The sequence below is a fragment of the Pteropus medius genome, unplaced genomic scaffold (assembly GCF_902729225.1).
Source record: "Pteropus medius unplaced genomic scaffold, Ma_sr-lr_union100, whole genome shotgun sequence".
Classification (NCBI taxonomy): Eukaryota; Metazoa; Chordata; class Mammalia; order Chiroptera; family Pteropodidae; genus Pteropus; species Pteropus medius.
This window is the reverse complement of record NW_024352787.1, coordinates 16,706,505-16,715,760: the sequence shown is the minus strand read 5'-3', so window position 1 is coordinate 16,715,760 and position 9,256 is coordinate 16,706,505.

The following is a 9,256-nucleotide window of genomic DNA, read 5'->3' as shown; positions in this document are numbered from 1 at the left end:
CAGCTGTGTATTCACACAAGTATCAAAGTGAGGGGGAGTTCATACTCCTACACTTTCATGTCCCAGGCAACAATTCTCCTGGGAGGGAGTGCTGGGTTTACTATCACATGTAGCTGGGAAGAGAACACTTACTCTTAGTCCCCTGAATCATCATAATTCAGAGAGGAAATGATTATTGTCTCCATATTAGAGATGAGGAAAATTATAGTTCACAGAAGTTAAGCAACTTGCCCAAATTTATAATGTGGAGACTTAAAATAGCCTTGCCTATGCTGTGTCATGCTCTTTCTACATCCTGTTAATGATAAAAATGGTCCCTGAAGCAGTCCTTACAAAAATTAGGAGTTGATTATAAATTTAAAACACAGAAATGAAAACGAAGAACCAATGTTTTTGCCATATATGGGTTCTGTTAAGATATTTCCAGAATTCAATCAAAGTTCCTTCAAGTTCTACCTTGCCACAAAATATCTGTTTAGTTAAATTGCAACACCTTATTGAAGGCACTATCATCTAGAAATCAGCAACTCAATGTAGTAGAGGCTAAATAAACATTCTCTTACATTTGGTCAACACTGAGAAAATGTTGAAATGATAGTAGGAAATTGAAGCCAGAACTTCAAATTAATTCCCCGAACAGCATATTTCCACTTTATCAGGAGCCCTAGTCTTAGAGTTAGGCAAAGTGGATTCTATCTCTAAAATATCTTTACAGTTCATCTCTACATTTCATCCTTTCTTTCAATTAAATTTACTCCTTACTGAAGTACATACAATAAAAGACCTGTGAGTAGTAAACTCTCTCTTGTCCAAAGATATGATTTTATAACTTTACCATTAAGTCATAATATCATAATTCTAAATGACAATTATTTTCCCTCCACACTTTGAAGACATTTTTTCTTTAATTTGTTTCATTTTACTGATGGGAACTCTTCTTTTAGTTTAATTTTTGTTCCTTTTAAGATCATCTGTCTGCTCTTTCTGATAGTTAGGATTTTTTCTTTGGTAATTCTACAGTTTTATTACTCTATGTGTAAGTTTTTTTGTTTTTTTTTAAATTTGTCTTGGTTTACATTCTTCAAACTGTGGTTCTTCAATCTCAGAATATATGTATTCCTTCAATTCTGGAAAATTACCAGTCATAATCTTTTCATATTTGCCTCTTTCTGACTATACTATCTCCTTTGAGAGTTATTACTTGAAAATTTTGAACCTTCTTTCTCTCGTATCTCTTAACATCTTATTTCTTCATTTCTTTGTGATGTTTTCTGGATGATTTCCCCTGCTCTATCTTTCAATTCGCTAATCCCTGCCATTTAAGAATCTCTGCCATTTAAACTGTCTATTGTGGGCTTAATTTAAATGACCATTATTTTCATTTCTGGGAGACTCTTACAATGTTCCGGAAAAGGCAGGTCTCTGGCAGTGTCAGTGAGGCTAGTATGGTGGGAAAGACACTTTATATGTTCTTTTGTTTGACCTTCATTGAGAAAAAAAGCATTCAGCATTCTAATTATAATATTTAATATATAACTAATATAACTTTTCTTATTTCTACAAGTTATACATATTTCTAGCTATTTTTTTCTTCACATAATTTTACATTTATTTTTATTTTCTTTCAACAACAACAAAAAAAATCATTTTAAAGGTCTCTTACTTATTGTTCAAATCCTTAGGTTTTACATGAAATTGTTCCATTTGTTAATAAAGAAGTAAATTTATTTTTGTCTTATCCTCCAGGCCAGTTCAATCTGGTGACATGATAAAATTTTGGGTGAAGTTCAACCAATTCTCATTTTACTTAAAAAAGAAAAGAATCTTTCCCTGCCCTGTGGCAAGTGAAGGTTTTAACTGTAGCCCCTTAGTATGTAAATCCTAAGGTATTTCCTAGATCAACTTTTCCACCCAGTGCCCTAGCTATCTCTATCTTGACTTATACGGCCAGAAGCCTTGAGGAATGAGAAAGAGGTGTTGCTGCTCAGTTTGACTACTAAAACTGGAGGCACAGGCTCCATGGAAGCAAGTGTTGGCCAAGATCAGGCCCTAAATGAGCTCTTGTGGACTGAAGATTCCTATGAAAGAACAGTCCTTTTTGAGAACTGGGATAATTTATTTTTGGCAAAACATCATCTCTTTTTCTGAGGGTGAGAAGAAAAGGGGTGTGGGAAAAGCTCTGGAAATCTTGCAAGACCTTTTGGACATGGACTATGTGTTACAAAACACATTTTTTGATGAGTTAAGTGTTAACCAATCAAAACCAGACCAATTGTCTTCCCTCTGTTGGTTTTAAAATGTAACTGGGGAAGTGCCATTGCTGAATAGAGCTGGGAACTTGCTGAACCAAGTCATTTGCAAAAGAGAGTCAAAGTCCATATAATGAGAGGACAGAACTGGGTTTGCGGGTTCTTCTTTGCAAGATGTGATTGCAATCTCCTGGGAGGAAAAAGAATATTAACAATACCAAATCAAACATAGCTTTAACTGTCAGTGGAGGATGGTCCATAATAACAATTTAGAAGTAAGTGATTAGCTTTAAACCATAATGAATTTTCTTTGTCATTGAAAACTCATCCAAAAAAACATTTGACAGGCAATGATCTGGAATCTGGATATACAGAAACAATTATTTCTAACCCTCAAATAACTCTTAAAGTCTTTCTGGGAAAAGACTTATAGGCAGAAAATTATAATATATTGCAATTTTATAGAATTAGTGGGAGCAAGGAGAGAAGTGCTAATTGTGAAATTGGGAAAAATCTTGCAGAATTGTTGGTTTTGAAGTGGGCCTCAGAAGATGTTTAGGTATCCCAAGAGAAGGAAATAGCAAATGCAAAGACTTGGAGTCATGAAGAAGCATTGTATCTGTACACTAAGAAAAGGAAAGTGTGCACAAGTTGCAGAAGGTGTGACTGGATGTCTCAGGTCATATGGGAATAGCTCCTGCATGGTTTGCTAAAGAGTTACTTGAGCCCATATGGCAGTACAGTATTTGCTTAAATAAGGGATTTCAATTTTTAGCTTATGAATTTAGTTGTTCAATGGAGACATTTACTTTATTTTCATGTGAAAAATACCACAGTCTTAGGACGCTGATGCTATATATATAAGGGGGGAACAAAAGTACTGCCTCTTGCATCTAACAGGATTAAAACCAGAACTCATTGTAGGCAGACGCAACAATTTATAAAACAAAAGAGAAAGAAAGTTCATTCTAGAGACTTGGAGAATAATTTAAATACTCAGCATATGTCCGAAAGGAGTTCTGTAAAAAAAAAAAAGAAGAAGAAGAAGAAATGGTCAGAAAGTAGCAGCATTAGAAAAAAAATTAACAGAAATAAAGAATAATAAAGTCCTTAGATTGAAAATAGTCATTGTAATACATTAAAAACAAAACAGATAGAGGAAATAAAATCAGATAAAGAGAAAATTTTAAAGATTTTGAAGCAGATAAAAGAAATTACCCACAAAGGAAAGAAAATTAGATAATAGTCTTCTCAAAGATGTCTTCCAAGTGTACAGGGAAAACAACTACCAAGCTTAAAGTTTATACCCAACTAAATTATTGTTGAAGAGTGGGGAAAAGATACTGGTATTTTCAAACTTGTGAGGATTGTGGAAGTATGCCACCCACAGAGTTCCACAAAAGAACATCCAGAAAATGCGCCTCTGAAAGAAGAAAAGCAAGAATAGAGATATGGGATGAAATTTAACAAATAACAGTGATTACGTACTTTCTTAAATCTTTTTTATGTTTTTATTTTTTGTTTATAATTCTTTATCATTTTATCATTTTGTTTTGTTGTTCATATTAATTTATTGTGATTATTATCTTTTAATTGAAAAGTACAAAAATTTTAAGGGCAAAATGAAACTTAGATGACAATAATAACAAGATGGGAGAATAGGACAAAACGTGTGAAGGTCTTTGTAGTGGTAACTAGGAGAAGAGAGGGTACTGAATAACTTTAGACTTTGTTGGAAAAATGTATAGTTCAATGTATATGTTAGAAAGTTAAAGTAACCACTAAAAGCATAAAAATGTAATCCACATATTCCAATCCAACAGAGAATGAGAAAAACATGCTTAAAAAAAAACCTTTTTAGTTCAATAGAACACAGGAAAGGTGAAAAAAAAAGAACAAAAATTAAAATATTCCATACAATATATAAAACTATATGGTTGGAATTAATCCAAATATATCATTGCTCACAATAAATATATATGGATTATATGTAATGGAAAGGCAGATCTTGGCATGTTAATAAAATAAAATAGAATCCAAAATACAACTTACAAAATACACATTTAAGGTCAGATTATACAGAAAGGTTAAAATTAAAAGGATGGACACATATTTTATGCAAATAATAATCCAAAACAAGCTGATATAGTAGTATTGATACCAGAAAAATTTAATGTAAGGCAAAATATCTTAATAAAGATAAACAGGAGTTCAATATAATAGTAGAACAATTATCTAGAAGTTAAAGTAATCATAAATTTGTAGGTGCCTAAGCAAAAATTCTTAAAATATAGAAACCTTAAATTAACAAAGTTAGAAAGAGATATGAACACAATAGTATTAGAAATTGATTGATCAAGACTGTAAATCACTGGTAAGAGTCATTACTTGAATAATTACATTAATGGGTCTCAGAGGTCAAGTAATCCAATGGATATAAGATTGGAACATTCTATCCAATAATAAAAAATATTTGTTTTCTCCAACAATGTCTGGAACTTTTCAATGACATATTTTTAAATGAATATTCCTCAAAATATTTTTTCTTTTCAACATATGTTTTCTCCTATTTTCCATTCAAATTTGCTCTCTATGACTTATGTCTTCCATGTGTCTACTTAAGAGTCATCAAGCCAGTTAGATGGTGTCTGTTGTGGCTGTGATTTGAAACTGATGTGTCTCCTGGGAGCTTTCCAACTTGACCAATGTCTTCCTCTTCAGCCTTTGAACAGTCATTAGTAGAAGATTTAGTCACATTGATGTGAATTGAATTTAAACTTGTGGCCTTGAGTTTTGAGGTACTCACATTAGTTTTCAGAAGAAGAAAGTTTTTGTCTGGGACCCTGCCTGTCTTTGGAGTAAATACTTACAATTCCAACTGTTATCTGTGCACTTTGGAAGCTTACTGAGAGATAGTGCCAGGAATGTAGTTGAATAAACTTGAAGATGATGGACATTCATCGGTGCCCTTTAATGTCGTCACTGCCCATGACTATGTTAGCCTTTTATGGTCTTTCCCAAAGAGAACTTAATTAAGTTATCACAATGGGTCAGAGTAAACGTGTCTTCTGACCCAAGCGCATCCCGTCAGGCTTCCATTGCAGGGCTGGGATGCTTCCTGGTTTTACTTTCCCAGTGATGTAGAAAAATTAATATGCTGCCCTTTGCAAGTGACAATGATACTGTGGTCTTACTCTAGCCTGGTCATTCATTATGCCATGATGAGAGGTTTCCACAGAGCCATAACAACCACTTACATCCCCATATTCCTTAACAATTTACCAAGCCCTTTCCTAAACTGGTTTCATCTCATCTGATAGTACCCAAAATCTGATGATGTAGGCAAGAGAGGTATTATTATCTCTATTTGTGGAATTTGAGACTAAGAGAATATAAAATGACACTCAGAATTTCACATGGCTTTGTGGAGATCAAAAAATTAAAACCTACATTTTCTAACTCAAATTTACTGGGTCTCACACTCATCTTGGTCTATGACATACATTGCAAGCTGGCTTCATGGGGGAACAGCACAGCGTGCACTTCTACCTAGGAACATATTGTATTCTACCAGGTGGCTTGACGACACCTAAGTATACACAAATACATTTGCCTAAGAGCATACACTATAGGGCCAGACTTCTTAGACTCAAATTCTGACTCCAGCACACAATCTAAGTGTGTGACCTGGAGCAGATTTCTTAATCTCTCTGAACCTCAGTTTCTTCAACTGTAATATGGGCATATGAATTTTATCTACCTCCTAAAGATGTTGTAGGATTCGATAAGGTAATAATACATTCAAAGTGCATAGATTAGTGCCTGGCAGGTAACAAGTGCTCTATAGGTGTTTTTTGTTTTGATGTTGTTATTGATATTATTGTAATATGATCAGGGCTATTTGGCTCAGGCAATGAGCTCAGTGTTTAACTGCTGTGACCTAGATACCCCAAACATGTCCTAATAGAGAGTTAGCTTAGAGCAAAGGGAAAGACTTTCTCCATTGACGACACTGAGAAGATTATTTAACAATAATAGCTGAGTGGGTTTGCACAGATCAAAAGGTTAGATAGGCATACACATTCACAGAGTTTCTGTGTTCCCAGACATGGTAAGTTCGCCACTGCAGTCAAAGTAATTGTTATCCTTATTAGGTCTCTTCTCCGTCTCCATGTCCAGCTCACTAATCCCTACTTGCCTCCACATGCTTTGGTGTCCTTCCCCCATCACCACCTTTTCGTATTCATAGTGGAAAAGAATGAACTAAAGTACATGAAGTAACAAGAGCCCAATCTTATTGATGACAGAAGTCAACAATTAAGCTGCTGTGTCCTGGACAGGCTCACTCTCTTTTCTTTTCCTTCATCTTGTTCACTTCAGTCCAGAATACTTTCAGGTTCAAGTGCAAAACTCAAGTGTGCCACAATGCACAGATCGAAGTCCAATAAAACCAATAGGAAACCCTAGATAATTTGAACTTTCTTCATTGTCTGGGAAAGATTTTCATTCTCAAACATCCGTTTCTGGTCTTCTCTTGTTTCCACTCCTTTTTGTAGCCTAAAAGTCCCTTCCTCTACTCTGACAGTCCACCTGCATTCTCCAGCCCAAGGCACTATTTGCCATTTTGACATATAATTAGGCTGTCAAGGAAGCAGGCCCTTCACTTCTTGGGCACTCTGAATAATTCTTGTAGTTTCTGATCAGAATTACTTGCCCTCCAGCCACCTCCCTCCCCAACCTCATGCTGCTCCTCTTCATAGAATCCTGTTTACTCTATGTTCTCTCTCTAACTTGCTCCTGGGCTCCACCACAAGGCCCTGGGCTACTGACTTGCTGCATCTGACCTCTCTGCCCTTCCTTAGAGAGTGCATTTCTCTGGTCTTGGACTTTGCCCTCGCAGGTCTTGCTTACTTCATTTTTCACTTGCACCATCCTTCTTGCAGCCCCTCCCAGAGTCACACAGCCACCAGGCTTCGTGAAAGCAAAACTTGCTTCAGCACCACCTGGCATGTCAAGACATATCATCCTGACAATGCCAGCCTGCTCCCACTATAAAAAAGTCACAATCTCCTTTCCCCACGATGTGCAAAATAATAAGATGCCAAATTTACAGTATTAAAGCAGAATTATTTAGTAGTCAAGGGGCTGTTTGCCTATCAGTTTAGGTTCCATTTCAGAGTGTCATCGTGCTGTCCTTGAAGTTCAGGTATGCAGCTAACTTGTACCTCTCATGTTATTCATTATCCAAGGAAAATACCATTCTGGAGATAAGAATTATAGCTCTCAGATATATCTGAGGATCACAACCACACATTCTTAAGCCTCAATTTCTAAGTAAAGTATAATTGGTGGCAGGCAAATTAAATTTAAGTACATTTCAATTAAACATCAAATTTCAGGCTAATACTTTTTTAAGTAAACATATTGGGTAAGAAATGGAAGTCCCATGAAAGCATCAGATTTTCTCTGATTTATAGCCAATGATATATTTAGTAAGTCTCCTATTCAAACCAGAAACTAAGCTTTATAAAGAATCCACCCTTTTCCCTCTACCTACATTTGTAATAGAATCATCCCTCTCCCTCAAGCCCTAATGGGCAGGGAGTGGAGAAGGGATCAGAGTAGCGGAGAGACCAAAGAGCAAAAGTCCTTCGTGCCTTCTTCATCACTGATTCCGAGACCAGTTCTGGATAACCTGGGATCCTGAGCTTCAGGAGCCAATGCTGCCCTTCACTGAATGCTTCAGTTCACTTTTGGAGTGTCTGTATATCCATGAATCAAATCAGAAATTCTTGGCAAATTCAAAGTCCCTCCAGGGCTCTCCACCCCCACAAACCTCCCCCACCACACACCTGCCATGAGAACAATTCTTTTCCAAGTTCCTAAACATTGAAGAACACTGTTGAGGCCACGGATCCTCTGCTTTCTCTATCCAGCCATGGATAAACATGTGCAGATGGCTGGAGAGACTAGGAAATGACCAAGCACAACATCATAGCTATTAGAGCTATCTTGAGCCTCTGGTATTCAATACCAACTCTAGCACTGGTCAACAGCATGCTACTAATGAGAGGTAAGGCATAGATCCCAAAGTATATCAGCTACCTCCTCCTTAGAGTTTTAGCTGTGTGACTTTGGTCAAGTGAATAAAATGCTATAGTAATAGCATTTCTAATATAGTAGAGTTATATAGTATGTATGGAATAGGTAATAGTAGTACTTATAGTTGAATTAGCCATGCCTCAGTTTCTCATTTGCAAAATGGTGATAATAATAACACATATAGAATACAGTTGTGCAGATTAAATGATCTGATGTGTGGAAAGTACTTACTTAGTAAATAGTAAGTATTCAGTAAATATTAGCTATTAGTATGACTATTTCTACAGAATCTTTCTATTATCGGGGTTTAAGAGGAACAAAACTGGGAAGCAAGTAACACATTCCCACTTGAAATATTGGACATTAGTTGTAATCTGAGCCCCTGAATTGCTTCAGAAATATTTCCAAAATAGTCATGAGGGTACTAACCATCCCCCCTTTTTCTTTCCCATGTGAAGTGGATGCAAGTAAAAGCAGAGGACCTCTTTGTCAATGGAAAGTAAAGAGGAGAGGCCACTATATTTGGGTAAACTGTCTCTGGCTTTTTTCAGATCAAGCAGATCTGTGAGCAAACTCTTCCAGAAGGGAACACATTCATAAAGTGGAGACACAGACCTATGAGGTGTGCAACCTCCTGTTCCCTGGTGAATGTTTCAGAAAATATTCATTTGGGAATTTTAAACATTTCCATTTATTGCCACCCTCTCAAACTCACTGAAAGATGAATGGAGTGAGTCAAGGAGCTGGTCTGGGACAGCCAGCTGGCAAGAGGCTCCCAGACTCTGCCTTGCTTTCTCAGTCACTCACAGAGACCACTGACCTTTGTATCCTGACCCTGCCTCTGAATAAGGAAATATGACTCCTCAAATTCACAGACCCAAAGCATTAGAAAATAGGTATTTCAT